Raw genomic sequence first — 16462 nt, 5'->3', positions numbered from 1 at the left:
ATTAAGACATACATTCCAGACCCCCAAAACTATGCCCCACAGTACACAGTTCACGTTGCTTCGTAGGTCTACAATTTTTGCCTAAGGCATCAGGCTACCTTCAACAAAAGAGGCCATTCAAGTTATGTGCCTTTTTACCCTCACAGCGGAGCAGGTGGTATCAAAAAGTCACACTACCTTTCTATCATGTCCTCCATAAGAATCAAAGCTTGCTTTTAATCAAACTTGCAAAGCAAGGCTTAATGCTGGGTGACGCCTGACAGCTAACCCACTCTCGAGGAAACCGCTCCAAACCCCCAAAGTGACGCTTACAAAAAAAGGACATAGTCAATTATTTGAGAACTCTCTCATATAATCACCATGTAAGAATCGTAATGGTATATAATTTGCAGAGAGAGAAAAGGGTTGCTGTCCTTCCTTATTATAACGCTGACTCTTCGGGAGGCGTCTGACAAGCAAATTGAGCCTGCGATGAGGGCCTCCTAAGTACCTGGCGTGGCGGAAAAGAATGTAGGGTAAGAATGTTTGCCTCCGGAGATGTCATGTGGTTCAGGAGCTGTGCTGTGCTAAGATACAAGGTGTATTGGGGGGGGGGTTGCCAGCTAGGATTGCCAACCTCCAGGTATTCTGGATAATAAAATCCAGCACGGATTAAACAACGAATTTGATCTGGCATGTTTCCTTTCAATCTGTTTCCTTAAGCGAGCAGCTTTGCTAACACACCTCAGCTGTACTACGATTCTGACCTGTATAACTCTTGGGGGATACTATAGCTCTCTTAACCTCATTTGAGGCCTGGAAAGACAGCAGGGTCTGCTCTCTTGAGAAGTTGGTAAGGTTTCTTTGATTCTGTCCCTTGATATAAATTATGTTTGTGAAATGTTGTTACATTATACATTATGTTATAATCTTTCAGAGCCACTGGCCCTATTAAAAGGAAAGCATTACTTCAGGAAATCCATTGTGATCTTTACTAACATTGCGGTAAGCTTATTTTTACAAATTGCCCCTTTCTGTAATAATGTATTGAATAGCAGTATTTAGTGCTTTTTATGTATTATTTCAGAGGTATTTTGGCCCATAATGCAAACACTGAGGAATAACTGAAGAAGCTGTTAGCGAAATGACTACCAAACTAGAGGTGTCGTCTGTGCCACCATTGAAGAAAATTGTGTTGCTATTATTGAAGATTTTGTGTTACTCAGTACTTTTGTATGAAATATTGCCAGGTGACCTTAACCTGAGCAGAATACAGTACTTGACATTGTTTGTACTGCTGTTTAAATTTCTGTTGCCCTGTACTTTTGTATGAATCACTGTTAGGTGACTATAACCTGAGCAGAATACTGTATTTGATATTGTTTATGTTCCTCACCCTTATATGCAATACAAGGACTTTTTTCATTGTCTTTGATTTTATTAATAGTGAGCTATCGTGCTGATTTTATTATCCAGAATTGCTATTTTCAGCATAGGTTATATTGTTTATCCAGAACCTCCAGGTATTAGCTGGAGATCTTTTGCTATTCCAACTGATCTCCAGCAGACAGAGATCAGTTCCTCTGGAGAAAATGGCCGCTTTGGCAATTGGACCCTATGGCATTGAAGTCCCTCCCCTCCCCAAACCCCACCCTCCTCAGGCTCTGCCCCAAAAGCTTCCCACTGGTGGCGAAGAGGGACCTGGCAACCCTATGCATCCCCAATAAAATGCATGGAAGCCTGTGTGATGCTTCTTAATGCACACCATTATTTCATGTTCAGGGAGTTAACACCAGTAGACAAAAATCCCTCCACTCTTAAAACACATGCAGCGATGCCAATGTCCACGCAGCGCTTTGTGTGCATGGGGCTTCCCTGTTCTGTTCTGGAGGCATTTCCTTTCACATGAGTGAAACCCTAACATATGCTGGACTTTGGATGGCACCCAGTGTTTACAGCTATATTCCAGGAAGTGAGAGCAAGTATCTGAAAAATTTATAAGACTGCCTCAATTGTATGGGCTCTGTTTCTGTGGAGTCCTCCCCACAAGAATCTCAAATTTCATGTATAACACTGCGTTTTTAGCCAACGTGGTCCAAACACACAGAAAGGAAAAAAGATAGTTCCTGCTCAAAGTACACTGTTGCAGGTACACATGAACACATGAAGCTGCTTTATAATGAATCAGACCCTTGGTCCATCAAAGTCACCATTGTCTACTCAGACCAGCAGCGGCTCTCCAGGGTCTCAGGCAGGGGTCTTTCACATCACCTACTTGCCTAGTCCCTTTAACTGGAGATGCCAGTTAAACCAGGGACCTTCTGCATGCCAAGCAGATGCTCTACCACTGAGCCACAGCCCCTCCCTTAGGTACTAAGGGTTAAGTCACATGGTACAATGCCCTTGTGGACATAATCTTTGTTGTATTGCAGACCGCTGTTCTGGTTTCCTTGCTCTTTACAGCCCATCTTGAGTAGAAAGGATTCAGTAGCAGGTGATGTGAAATACCCTGAGACCCCGGAAAGCTGCTGGCAATCAGAGTAGACACCACTGACCTTGACAGGCCAATGGTCTTGTTCATAACCCATTCGCAAGTTACAGAGATGGACCTGCAGCTATGTGTGAACTTCTGTTGGTAAGAAACAACCAATGGATGTTCACTTAATAAAAGAAGCTGGGGACCAGTACCTGGATCAACGTGGGGATTTAAATCACACATTCAGCGACATGTTTGTTGACTGCAACATTGTGTGTGTGTAAAGTGCCATCCAGTCATGGCTGGCTTATGGCAACCCAGTAGGGTTTTCAAGACAAGAGACTAACAGAGGTTTTGGGTTATATATTTTGTATGGTTTTAATCTGAATGTTGTTAAGGTCTGTGACTAAAACATTAATAAAATTGATGATGGTGACTAACAGAGGTGGTTTGCCATCACCTTCCAAGTACTAACCAGGGTGAACCCTGCTTAGCTTCTGAGATCTGACAAGATCAGGCTAGCCTGGGCCACCCAGGTCAGGGTAAATGTAACCTTAGAATCATCCAATGTGCATATAAAGAAAAATCAACTGTATGCTGTACCTGGATTGTACATGTGTTCCCTGTAACTTGTGCACAGGGCTAGTATTAGGCAGCTTCATGTGTACACGAGACAACTTTCAAAATCCCTCACATAATCCTATCTCCCCTAAGCTCTGAAAGAGCTCAACCCTGAAAGTTGTCAAGGACACAGAGAGGCCACCACAGTTGCCACCTGCCAGATTTGGGGCCCTTATAGGGTTGCCAGGTCCCCCCTCAGCATTGGTGGGAGCTTTTTTGGGCGAGGCAGGAGGCAGCGATCCTGCGCACACAGCTGTGCGGCCGTGATGGCATCACTTCCAGGGTAAACATTGCACAGGACGCTCTTGCGTCCCGCACGATGCCGCGCTTCTGGGTTTACCCCAGAAGTGACGTCGTCACTGCCATGCACGTGTGGGATCTCTGCCAGAGGGGAAGCAGGAGTGCTTCTGCATGCAGCCTGATTATTGGCAGGCAATTGCATATGGAAAACCTAGGCCCTTACCTTGCAAGAAGCAAGTATTTACCTTCCCTGACAAATCCTCACTGCCTAGGTCACTCTGGAGGTAGGGTTGCCAAGCACCAGGTACTAGCTGGAGATCTCCTGCTATTACAGCTGATCTCCAGCTGATAGAGATCAGATCCCCTGGAGAAAATGGCCACTTTGCCCATTGGACTCTATGGCATTGAAGTCCCTCCCCTCCCCAAACCCCACCCTCCTCAGGCTCCGCCCCAAAAACCTCCCGCCAGTGGCGAAGCGGGACCTGGCAACCCTGTCTGGAAGTCAACCTGAGAATCCTTTTCATCTTCTGGTAGCCTCTACCAGCCCTCAGGATACAGCTACTGCTTTAGAGAGGAAGATTTTCCTCATGGCATTCACTCAGTCTACATTTCTTTTCTTACAGATTTTGCCATTCCTCTCAATGGGAAAAATGGATGGTTTATGGTCATGGATAATTTTTTTAAAAAATGAACTGAATTGTGGCATCTGACTTGGGATCTCACTCCAATTAAAACTGGGCAGCTTTCCTCCTGTGTTCCACGTTTTTTAGCACCACCAACGCTGGTTCATGTCATCCTTTTACCCCCCCCCCCCCATGGTTGGGAAACGAGAGCAGAGCCCTGCCTTTAAATAACTCCATCTAGTTAAGGCATTTCTTTGCTGATTCCCTCCTTCCTGTTTCCCATCTTCTCCTTGCTTTTGCTTTTATGGCTGAATTGCTGCATCGTTTATTTATGCAGGAAGATTTTTACCAAGAGAGGATTTCACTCGGCCGTTGATTCCAAGATTTCATTAAAACGCTCAATGTCTTTTCCAACAAAGGAAGCCTTTTATTATGGCGTTTGGCAAGTAGGAGCCCAGCCGGCCACAGCAAAGGAGTAGATAAACAAATAAATTTATTTCAGTTATCCAAACAGGCAACCTTGGCTAACAGGGCCCGTTGAATGTACTGCAATACTTGTTTCAAGCAGGCCTGCCATTTTTTCACCTGCAGTGGGTAAGTCAGTGCTCTAGTTTTTTTTTTTTTCATTTTTTCAATATATGTTGATAACTGAGTACTGTGAAAGGTATCCTAAAAAAGGTATCCTAAAAATTTCCTAAAAAAGGATATTACAGAGCTTGAGAAGGTGCCGAAAAGAGCAACCAAAATGATTAGGGGACTAGAGCAGCTGTCCTATGGGGAGCGGTTAGGACGCTTAGGGCTGTTTAGCTTGGAAAGAAGGCGGCTAAGGGGAGACATGATAGAGGTCTATAAAATTATGCATGGTTTGGAGAGAGCGGACAGGGAGAAGTTTTTCTCCCTCTCCCATAATACTAGAACACGGGGTCATCTGCTAAAGCTGGAGGGCGAGAGATTCAAAACAGATAAATGGAAGTATTTTTTCACACAACACATAGTTAAATTGTGGAACTCCCTGCCACAGGATGTGGTGATGGCTGCCAGCTTGGAGGGCTTTAAGAGGGGAGTGGACATATTCATGGAGGAGAGGGATATTCATGGCTATTAGTTAGAATGGATACTAGTCATGCTGCATACCTGTTCTCTCTAGTATCAGAGGAGCAGGCCTATTATTTTGGGTGCGGTGGAACACAGGCAGGATGCTGCTGCTGCAGTCGTTTTGTTTGTGGCTTCCTAGAGGCCCCTGGTTGGCCACTGTGTGAACAGACTGCTGGACTTGATGGGCCTTGGTCTGATCCAGCAGGGCCTTTCTTATGTTCTTATGTATACCTCCTAAACCCGGTAAGATTATAAAGGCACCTCAGGATGAAATATACACAAACAACGTTTAAACTTTGCAATATACAAATGTCAGCTTACTCAGTCTAAGGATTGCAATTTTCTTATACATTCATGTACTTTCAAAATGGCATAGAATGGGGAGGGCATGTGGCTCAGTGGAAGAGCATCTGCTTGGCATACAGAAGGTCCCAGGTTCAATCCCCGGCATCTCCAGTTAAAGGGACTAGGGAAGTAGGTGATGGGAAAGACCTCTGCCTGAGACTCTGGAGAGCCGCTGCCGGTCTGAGTAGACAATACTGACTTTGATGGACCAGGGGTCTGATTCAGTATAAGGCAGCTTCATGTGTGTTCATGTGTGTTCAATTGTATTATTCGGATAACTGAAGGCTTCACAGCCAGAAACGTGTTTGGTCTGAGCTGTGATATTGTTTGGGTATATTGTTACACTGTTGTAATTTTGTGTTTTTATGTTTATTTGGCATGTTCAGCACAGATACATAGAGGCGAGAAAAGGGTTACATACAAGTTGTTTATATTTATATTAATTTTGTGTTTGTATTACATTTACTATATATTATTCACAAAATTGCTTGTATCAATATTAGCCCATGCTTTCATGCTGATTCCTTACTTTTTGGGTACCTTATAGGGTTTTATAGGGTTACGGTCCCCCCTCCCCGGTTTGTTGTTGCTCTAGAAATTTCCTAGAGACTAGGGGAAATTCCTAGTGTGTCACCCTGACATCACATCCTCCCCAAAATCCAACTTCTCAGGCACCACCCTCAAAATCTCTGGGCATTTGCTGAAGCAGCAGGAGACCAGAGGAGTGGTGTTTCGTCACTCAAGAGGTTGCAGTGGAGAAGAGTCGGGAAGGTTGGCAGCTTGGAGCGAGTAGGGACAGGGGATGGCACAAGAACATAAGAACATAAGAAGAGCTTGAATTAGTCAATTTCATGCTGGATATGTCCGTCAATGGATATTGGCCCCAATGACTTAATAGAACCTCCATGCTCAGAGGAAGTAGCCTTCCAAACACTGGTGCCAGGGGACAGCGACAAGGAGAATCTTAGGCCCTGGTGCCATCCTGTCTCACACCATATCCTCTGGAGATCTAACAACAGGCCATAGAGGACAAAGCCTTCATAAGAATATAGGAACAGCCTTGCTGGATCGGACTAAGGTCCATCTATTCCAGCAGCATCCTGTCTCACACAACAGTGGCCAACTAGTTCCTCTGGAGATCCAACCACAGGGCATAGAGGCCGAAGCCTTCAGGCTCTGCCCCAAAAACCTCCTGTCAGTGGTGAAGAGAGACCTGGCAACCCTACTATTGACCACTGCATAGGTCAGAAAGAGAGCAGTGGAGAGGAAAGCAGGAAAGGGACATTTTCTGTGCCTGGAGCAGTTGGATACAGCCCAAACTGTGTTCCACAGGGAGAAAATGTATGAATGTGCAATTTTCCTCCCTCTAATATGTATGCAAAAGCATTTGCCTAGTTTTATGGAGACAGGGTGCTCTCAGCACAGCTTTTGATAAGATTAGGACAATCCAGAGCTTCCCCTCCCTCTTCTCTTGCCGTTGCTACATTTAAAATGCTAACCAATCCCCCTGATGGCAAATAGCCATGCTAATTTTTAATTACAAAATAACATTGCTGAGTTGACCTCCATTTTCCCAGCTGCTGTTCCTCTATCATAACAGTGCGCCGGCCAGTTTCCCTTCGCTGGCTTTCTTTTGTTATTTGCATAAGGGCTTGAATGTGTAAACTTAAACATCTACATTAATGCACAGCTGGCCATCCAAACTGGTAGCCAGGAACGGTTCCCTCTGCAACTGTTCATAAATGCATATGGCCACGATCCAGATGTAGTCACTAGCAGGTCTGGGATGGGGATGGACCTCTCTAGGTCCAGCAACAGATGTATCCATCAAACGCAATGGGACCCAGGTGAACATCCCAACCACATCTGCGTCAGCTGCAAGGTCAGATCTCCCTTTCTGGAATGGGGTGGATATGCACAGAATCCAGAGTGATTAACCAGCTGTGGGGTGGGGGGGGAAGAGTTGTATGGGAAAAGGCAGCGGCCTTTATTCCTGACAGTTCAAGATGTACTCTTTCACTGCAGATATGATCTTCGCCAGTAAAATAAGGATGAGTGAATGACCTATTCTCTCCAGGTTCAGAGGAGCATGCCTGTTATATCAGGTGCCATGGAACTCAGGCAGGACACTGCTGCTGCAGTCGTCTTGTTTGTGGGCTTCCTAGAGGCACCTGGTTGGCCACTGTGTGAACAGACTGCTGGACTTGATAGGCCTTGGTCTGATCCAGCATGGCCTTTCTTATGTTCTTATGTTATGTTCTTAGTGAATATCCCCATTCTGTTCCTTTAGTAGTTCGGAATTGCCGTCTTCCCTGAATTCCTCTTCTCCTGAATTCTCATATAAACAGGAGAATTTCTAAAAAGTCCAGACCGAGGTTGCCTGTAGCATAATGCACCTTTCCCTTCCTTCAGTTTGTTTGAATTCCCTCCTCCCCCTGGTATCAGTACTCATAGAACGCAGGGTCATCTGCTGAAGCTGGAGGGTGAGAGATTGAAAACTGATAAAAGGAAATATTTCTTTACACAATGCACAGTTAAATTGTGGACCTCCCTGCCCCAGGATGTGGTGATGGCTGCCAACTTGGGAGGCTTGAAGAGGGGAGTGGACATGTTCATGGAGGAGAGGGCTATTCATGGCTACTAGTAAAAAAGGATACTAGTCATGATGCATGCCCATTCTCTTCAGGATCAGAGGAGCCTGCCTATTCTATTAGGTGCTGTGGAACACAGGCAGGATGGTGCTGCTGCAGTCGTCTTGCTTGTGGGCTTCCTAGAGGCACCTGGTTGGCCACTGTGTGAACAGACTGCTAGACTTGATGGGCCTTGGTCTGATCCAGCATGGCCTTTCTTATGTTCTAAATGAGTCAAATAAACTCTGGATACAGACTTGCCTGACTCAGGGCAGGGAGGTAAAGAAGCTTACCAATGGCACCGTTTCCAGTTCTCAAGTAGTACACTTTTAGAATCATAGAAACATAGAGTTGGAAGGGACCCCTGGGGTCATCTAGTCCAACCCCCTGCACAATACATGAAATTCACAACTACCTCCCCTTCCACACCCCCAGTGACCCCCACTCCATGCCTAGAAGATGGCAAAACAAACACTCCAGAATCCCTGGCCAATCTAGCCTGGAGGAGAATTGCTTCCTGATCCCAAAGAGGCGATCAACATTTCCCTGGGCATGTAAGAATGGGCCACGAGAGCCAAACACTGATTCCACCCTTCCTCCCCACCCTGCCTAAGTTCACAGAATCAGCATTGCTGTCAGACGGCCATCTAGCTTCTGCTTAAAAACCTCCAAAGGAGAGCCAGTCACCTCCCAAAGAAGCCTGTTCCACCGAGGAACCGCTCTGTCCAGAAGTTCTTCCTCAGGTTTAGTCAAAAACTCTTTTGATTTTGATTTTTAAAGGCTTGTAAAGTCTGTGTTTGGTTGAGAAAGGGAGGGAGCTGAGGCAGGATGGATAGCAAAGGATGGACTTCAGATTTTTTTGGTGAGTATTTTAACGGGGCCGCTGTGGGCCGACGTTGGGCGTGAAGCAGGTCCATGTTGCTTGTAAACCGAACGCAACCCAGAACCCGTGTGTTATGCCATGCCAGATGCTTGCCGGTGCCCCTTATTTTTGCATTCCTGGGCAGGCAGCGAGATGAGGAAGTTTATTGTGTGGCAGGCAGGAGGACATGTACAGCTGGTGGGAAGCATTCAGTTTAACGGGTGACGGGTTGCAGGCCTGACACTGACGGAGACAGACGGAACAAGAAGGGGAAAGAAATCCAAGGTTGCTTGGCAGGCCACCTACAAAAGCCATGAGGCTCTGGGCAGGGCGATACGCCTCAAGGGGCTTCCAACGGGACATGGCTTGTGGGTTTTGTGAGCACAGGGCAAAGTGAACCCAGTGTCTTTTTCCTCCTGTACAAGGTGTTTCTGTAGACATTTTAACACATAAGTTGCCACATAAGAACCAGCAAAAACGAAGCCCCAAAAAAGCTCACACATTTGAAGCAGCCATCAAAAGGCAAAGGTTGACTCTCATGAGCACTCATGGTCATTGGCGAGAACAAGGGTTCCCAACCTTTCTGAGCCTGTGGGCACCTTTTTGAACTCTGACCCAGCATGGTGGGCGCAGCAACATAATGGCGGCCACAACATGGCTGCCGCAGGAGGCGGAGTCAGCCACAAAACGATTGCCGCCATTTAACTTCAGTAACACAAAACAACTCCTTGTCTTAAATTTTAAAAATTCTGCATAAAGTCATACTTGGAGGATCGAATTATATAAAACTCCCGAATCCCTTAGTTAAAATATTGTATACTGCCTATTGACCATCCCCTCGCCTTCCTCTCCACTGCCCTACTGAGCCGGAGATGGAGCTCCAGGGCAAGAGGATGCCCTCCAGAGGGGGGCAACCTGGCCACCCTAAGCCTAAACAAAGGTGACCAGCCGATCAGCAACCGTGCGCTTACAAGCTGCTGAGGCGTCTCCCCCTCATGGTTGCTGGCTACAGTGGGGAATTGAGGTCCTTTTCCCCACATTAATCGAATGCAGCTTCGGCAGACGGTTCCATCTTCCAGCCTAGGGAAACGTCCTCCACCTTAAATGGCTTTTTCGTTGGCTCTTCCTCCAACCTAAGGTAGGATAAATGCCCCTGGCCACAGCAAAACACCCTGGATACTGTTCTCGACAGATCGGTAGTTTCCTTGCAAGCCATTTCTCAGGGGTAGACGCGATCAGTGGGTACCTGCACAGGCTCATTCGCTGGGAGCTTTCCTCCAACCAAGGAGCAGGGTTGCTTCCTCTCGATCGTCCTATCTCAGGGTGCTGCTGAAGAAATGAGACCAGCCACCGAAGCCACGGCCAGATGCCTAACTGTGAGTGTGACATGCAGATGGTTCAAAGCCAGCCAATTCCCCCTCCCCCCTTTGTCTGCAGGAAACACACATACCAAACGCTATTTATGGCATTCCAGTATTTTTGTACTTCTCATGGGAAACTGCTTGGGGCTGACCATGAACAGCTCGCAGCACTGTCAAGACTCCACACCAGTGTATTAGCCCCCATGGCCCGGTGCCAACTACCAGCACCTTTCCAATGCATAAAAGCATGGAAGAAAAGAAAATGGGGAGGGGGAGCAAGTCCAGCCATCTCTGATCTGCTAGAGGAACAACATAAGGTCAGGAAACCAGATACCTTTGACTATTTTGATAGGTCGCATATTTTTTGGTTAGAATCATAGAGTTAGAAGGGACCACCAGGGTCATCTAGTCCAACCCCCTGCACAATGCAGGAAATTCCAAACTACCTCCCCACCCCCAGTGACCCATACTCCATGCCCAGAAGATGGCCAAGGTGCCCTCCCTCTCATGATCTGCCTAAGGTCATAGAATCAGCATTGCTGACAGATGGCCATCTATCCTCTTCCTAAAAACCTCCAGGGAAGGAGAGCTTACCACCTCCCGAGGAAGCCTGTTCCACAGAGGAACCACTCTAACTGTTAGAATTGTTACTGATGATAAAGCAGCAACCCAAATTCAGGGCATCATTACATGTTCTTAAGTCCCATGGGGTTTAAGCATGTTTCATGCTGTACACCGCATTGGTCAGGCCACACCTGGAGTACTGTGTGCAGTTCTGGGTGCCTCACTTCAAAAAGGATGTGGACAGAATGGAGCAGGTGCAGAGGAGAGCGACGAGGACGATCAGGGGCCTGGAGACCAAGCCCTACGAGGAAAGGCAGAGGGAGTTGGGAATGTTCAGTCTGGAGAAGAGGAGATTGAGGGGGGACATGATTGCTCTCCTTAAGTTTTTGAAGGGCTGTCACATAGAGGGCAGGCCCAGGAGCTGTTCCTGTTGGCAGCAGAGGATAGAACTTGCAATAATGGGTTTAAATTATGAGTGGAAAGGTACCAGGTAGATATTAAGATTTTTTTTGTTAAGAGTAGTTCAGCAGTGGAATTGGCTGCCTAGGGAGGTGGTGAGCTCCCCCTCACTGGCAGTCTTCAAGCAGGGGCTGGACAAGCACTTGTCAGGGGATGCTCTAGGCTGATCCTGCATTGAGCAGGGGGTTGAACTAGATGGCCTGTTTGGCCCCTTCCAGCTCTCTGATTCTATGATTCAGCGCTCGACTATGGACCATGTATTGTGGTACACTGCTGTTGCTGAAATCTGAACAAAACCAAGGAAATTATCACTCTGATTTCTTCAGAAACGGCACGGTGTTCCTTCAACTCTACCAGACTGAAAAGTGTGCAACGTATAAGCATCTTATAGAATTCATTCCCAGAAGATAAGTGATAGGTACTGGTGTAGAGCCCTGACCTGGATGGCCCAGGCTAGCCTGATCTCAGAAGCTAAGCAGGGTCGGCCCTGGTTAGCATTTGGATGGGAGACCACCAAGGAATACCAGGGTTGCTGTGCAGAGGAAGGCACTGGCAAACCACCTCTGTTCGTCTCTTGCCATGAAAACTTTGAGACTGCTGGTGAATATACTCCCAACAGGAAAGTGTAGATCCAGCGAGAAACAAACCTCAGGTAAAACTCCCATGCATAAACAACCTGAGTCCCAGCCCTGTGCAACACGTATGTTGCATGCACATGCAGGCGCATATGCACACTCTTCCCCCACTTCCCACTGAATGAAAATTCCCAAATGATTTTCATGCAAACAATGCCATTATTCTTCTCAAGCTCAGGCATCAGCTCGCTCATATTTCTCTCTTTTTGTCTCCCAAGTGCTGCTCGGCAGAAGTTTCCCCAGAATGATGATCGCTCTGGGATGCCTTTGCAAGAATTTGGAATGCCTGACTGAAAGTTTCCAAACAGTTTCCCCTCCGCCCGACTTTTTTCCCATCCACTTCAGTAGCATAGCAAAATGCTTGACATTCTTAACTACAAACTGCAGAAATTGTATCTGCATGTGACAATGTGTCACATCCCCTCGCCTGGCAGAGGAGGCAGCGAAGACTTTTGTCTCCCTGCTTCTTTTCTCACTGTTAACTGTGCCTTAACCGCAATCGGATCTCCGATTACACGTTTCTCCTGCTTGAAATGAAGGCTGGTGTTTAATTGGCAACTTCAGACAAGTCCGTTTTCATTTACTGAAAATAACAGCAGTGAATATGCTCACGTACCCGTTGCACTAAAGTGACTTGTTGGAAATTGAGGGGTCCTTCGGTCATGCAAACGGGAACGTGGGAAGAGCGGTTGATGCCACAAAGTTTATTTATCGATTTATTTACTTCGCTTATACCCAGTCTTTCTCCCCAACTGGGACCCAAAGCGTCTGACATCATTCTCCACTCCTCCATTCTATCCTCACAACAACCCTGTGTGGTAAGTTAGGCCCTGAGTGTGTGACTGGCCCAAGGTCACCCAGCAAGCTTCTATGGCAGAGTGGGGGATTTAAAAGAACCAGGCACTAGGTGATGTGAAAGACTTCTGCCTGAGACCCCAAAGATTCAGTGCTGGACTGAGTGGACAATACTCATCTAGATGGACCAATGGTCTGATTCAGTATAAGGCAACTTATCATAGAGTTGGAAGGGACCACCAGGATCATCTAGTCCAACCCCTTGCACAATGCAGGGGGAGGAACTACCTCCCCCACACAAACCCAGTGACCACACACACCCCTACTCCATGCCCAGAAGGTGGCCAAGATGCCCTCCCTCTCACGAACTGCCTCTCATGAACCGCCTAAGGTCATAGAATCAGCATTGCTGACAGATGGCCATTCATATGTTTTCCCTACTGTACAGACTTTCTGAAAACCTGAGGGGGTTCTAGAAATATCTCTGTCTGCCTGGTCTCTTATACAGATTTGTTGATCTGTTCTCTGGGGCTAGGCTCATCAATAAATATAAACATACCATTTGACTATGTGCAGTGCAATTCATTGCAAGGTACCAGGGACCTATACATCAGGAATTTTGAAGGTCCTTTGTGCAGAGAGTTCTCAGATGCCCGGTAATGGCAGGCAATTGCCCACCAATTAACAGGCCTGCCAGCCTCAGCTGGCTGGCGGGTGGAAACAGACCAGCTGAAGGGGGGCGATCCGTGTGCGCAAAAGCACATGCACCGCGATAACGCTGCTTCCAGGTTTACCCTGTAAGTTATGGGGATGCTCTAGCACATTTCTAAAAAAAATACTCTATGGAAACCATGGAGTTTTTGGAGGAATGTCCCCATCACTTCTGGCAAAGGGGCACCTAGCGACCCTTTTTGTGCACCATTGTGTCAGTTTACTAGAAGAGGGAGTTGCTGGCCTGTTATCTATTGCTCTTGGGTGCTATTGATGCTGCGGGTTAGAAAGAGGTACTGCAGCTTTCTAACCCAACAGCTGTCAGGTGACAACATGGGCTATTTGGGTGTGAAGACCATTTACTTCAGCCTGCTTGCTTACTTGGTTGTGATTGATTGCCAGCCCCGTCCACCAGCCTTGACAATGATTTGTACTTCTGTTCAAATGAAAAGTAGAAATGTGATGTCCTCAGACTCCTCACTCTTGGGTGATACCTATGAAATCACTTCCATTGACTTGGGGAGGGGCCGTGGCTCAGTGGTAGAGCAACTGCTTGGCATGCAGAAGGTCACAGGTCCCTGGCATCTCCAGTTTAAGGGACTAGGCAAGTAGGTGATGTGAAAGACCTCTGCCTGAGACCCTAGAGAGCCGCTGCCGGTCTGAGTAGACAATATTGACTTTGATGGACCAAGGGTCTGGTTCAGAAGAAGGCAGCTTCACGTGTTCATGTGTTCATGTGACTTTGCTCTTTGGAATGAAGCTCTTGCCCCTCACTCTGCCACGGAAGCTTGTTGGGTGACCTTGGGCAGGTCACACTCTCAGCCAAAACCACCTCACAGGGTTGTTGTGAGGATAAAATGGAGGAGAGGGAAAAGTGTAAGCCATTTTGAGTCCCTGTTGGGGAGAAAAGTGGTGCATAAATAAATAAGTGTTCTTTTCATCATGTGGTAGAGTAATGGTAATGGACCTCTTACCTGTTGGGCCTGATGGATCTTTCTTAGCTCAAATATTTCCCTGTCTTCCCTGCCAAATCTGCCTCCCCCCAATCCCACATTGATCCTGATGTTCTTGGATTTGATATAGGGATGCCAGCCTCCATGTGGGACCTGGGGATCCCCTGGAATTACAACTATCTCCAGACTACAGAGATCAGATCCCCTGGAGAAAATGGATGCTTTGGAGAGTGGACTCTATGGCACTGTACCTCACTGAGGGTCCCTGTCCTCCCCAGGCGCCATCCCCAAATCTTCAGGAGTTTCCTAACCTGGATCTGGCAACCTTGCCCCACCATCCCCCTCCAGTGGCAAGGGGGACTTAACAACCCTAAACAGAGTGGCCCTCTTCATACATCACTCCTAAGTGTTGTGTGACTTGTCCTGACACTACACAGATGTCAGATTGATGCCTGAGAATGCTGGGAAACTTTGCCTATTTTCTGGTCCTCCCCAATCTCCCTGAAGTCTTCCTATTAAATTTCACTGACAACAAAATCTGAGATGAATCTGGCAGCCGAGTCTTCGGAAGCTTAACAGAATTTTGATTAGATTTGTGAAAATTCTCACAAGGTTTTGCATATCCCTAAGAAGCCTTCCCCTTTGGTCCCGAGTCACAGGATTTGGCTGTGTTTTATACACATACCCAATGAACAGTCATGGCTTCCCTCTAGTGAATTCTGGGAATCCACGTTTGGTGAGGGTGCTGAGAATTCTCTATGTCCCTCTGACTGTAGTACAACTCCCAGGGTTCCCAAGGGAGAGGAAATCATTGTCAAAACTCTTTAAGTCTCTAGTGTAGAGAAGAAGAAGAAGAAGAAGAAGAAGAAGAAGAAGAAGAAGAAGAAGAAGAAGAAGAAGAAGAGTTGGTTTTTATATGCCAACTTTCTCTACCACTTAAGGGAGATTCAAACCGGCTTACCATCACCTTCCCTCCCCCTCCCCACAACAGACACCCTGTGAGGTAGGTGAGGCTGAGAGTGTGACTAGCCCAAGGTCACCCAGCTGGCTTTGTGTGTAGGAGTGGGGGAACAAATCCAGTTCACCACATTAGCCTCCGCCGCTCATATGGAGGAGTGGGGAATCAAACCCGGTTCTCCAGATCAGAGTCCACCGCTCCAAACCACCACTCTTAACCACTACACCACGCTGGCTCTTAGAGGCGCATGTGCTAAGGCAACATTTAAAAAAGGAAAGTTCTCTCTGTATTCCTCTGGAGCAACCCCTACCCCCCAGTTGAGAACTACTTAGTGATACTGCACAGTTTTATACAAATACGTATCGCTGTCGAGGCACAGACAAAACTACGTTGGGCTTTACATCTGAAAACATGACCCACACCAGACCAAAAAGTCTTCTGCCATAGCAATTCTTCAAGTGACATTGTACTCCTGCCTGACATGGTAAGTTGCTGATGGTAACAATTAAGGCAATTGCACATCAGAAAATGCGGGTCTAATGTCAGTGCATTTAACATATGGCAAATACCACCATGCTATTAGTCTATCATAGGGACTGTACATCTGATTCCTGTTTTCACTGGAACAAAGCTATTTGGGCTGGAGCTTTTCCAGTATCTTTTCTGCTTTTTTGGCACACTGCGTTTGTTCCGTTTTTGGATGAGCAAAGCTAAAAAAAAAAAAAAAAAAACCCAACTTTTGACTGCCATTAGGGAAGCCTGAGATTGTTGCACATCTGACACAGCCATGAACCTTGCTGAGGAGATTCATTCATCAATTTTACAGCAATACAATTTCAAACTACAAGCAAAATAAATCAGGCTGTGCATCTCTTTCATAATGGCTCAGTTCCTTTGGAGGCAGCAGGGTACAGATGCATTAATCACAAAGGGACCCTAGCTTCCTCATCTAATTTCCCATGCCACATTTAGCAACTCTCTCTCTCTCTCTCTCTCTCTCTCTCACACACACACACACACACACACACACACACACACACAAGGGTTGCTGTGCAGAGGAAGGCACTGGCAAACCACCTCTGTTAGTCTCTTGCCATGAAAACCCCCAAAGGGGTCGCCATAAGTTGGCTGCGACTTGACGGCACTTTACACACA

Source organism: Euleptes europaea, chromosome 3, assembly GCF_029931775.1.
Source record: "Euleptes europaea isolate rEulEur1 chromosome 3, rEulEur1.hap1, whole genome shotgun sequence".
Lineage (NCBI taxonomy): Eukaryota > Metazoa > Chordata > Lepidosauria > Squamata > Sphaerodactylidae > Euleptes > Euleptes europaea.
The sequence above is the reverse complement of the archived record's forward strand: the minus strand, read 5'-3'. Positions refer to the sequence as shown.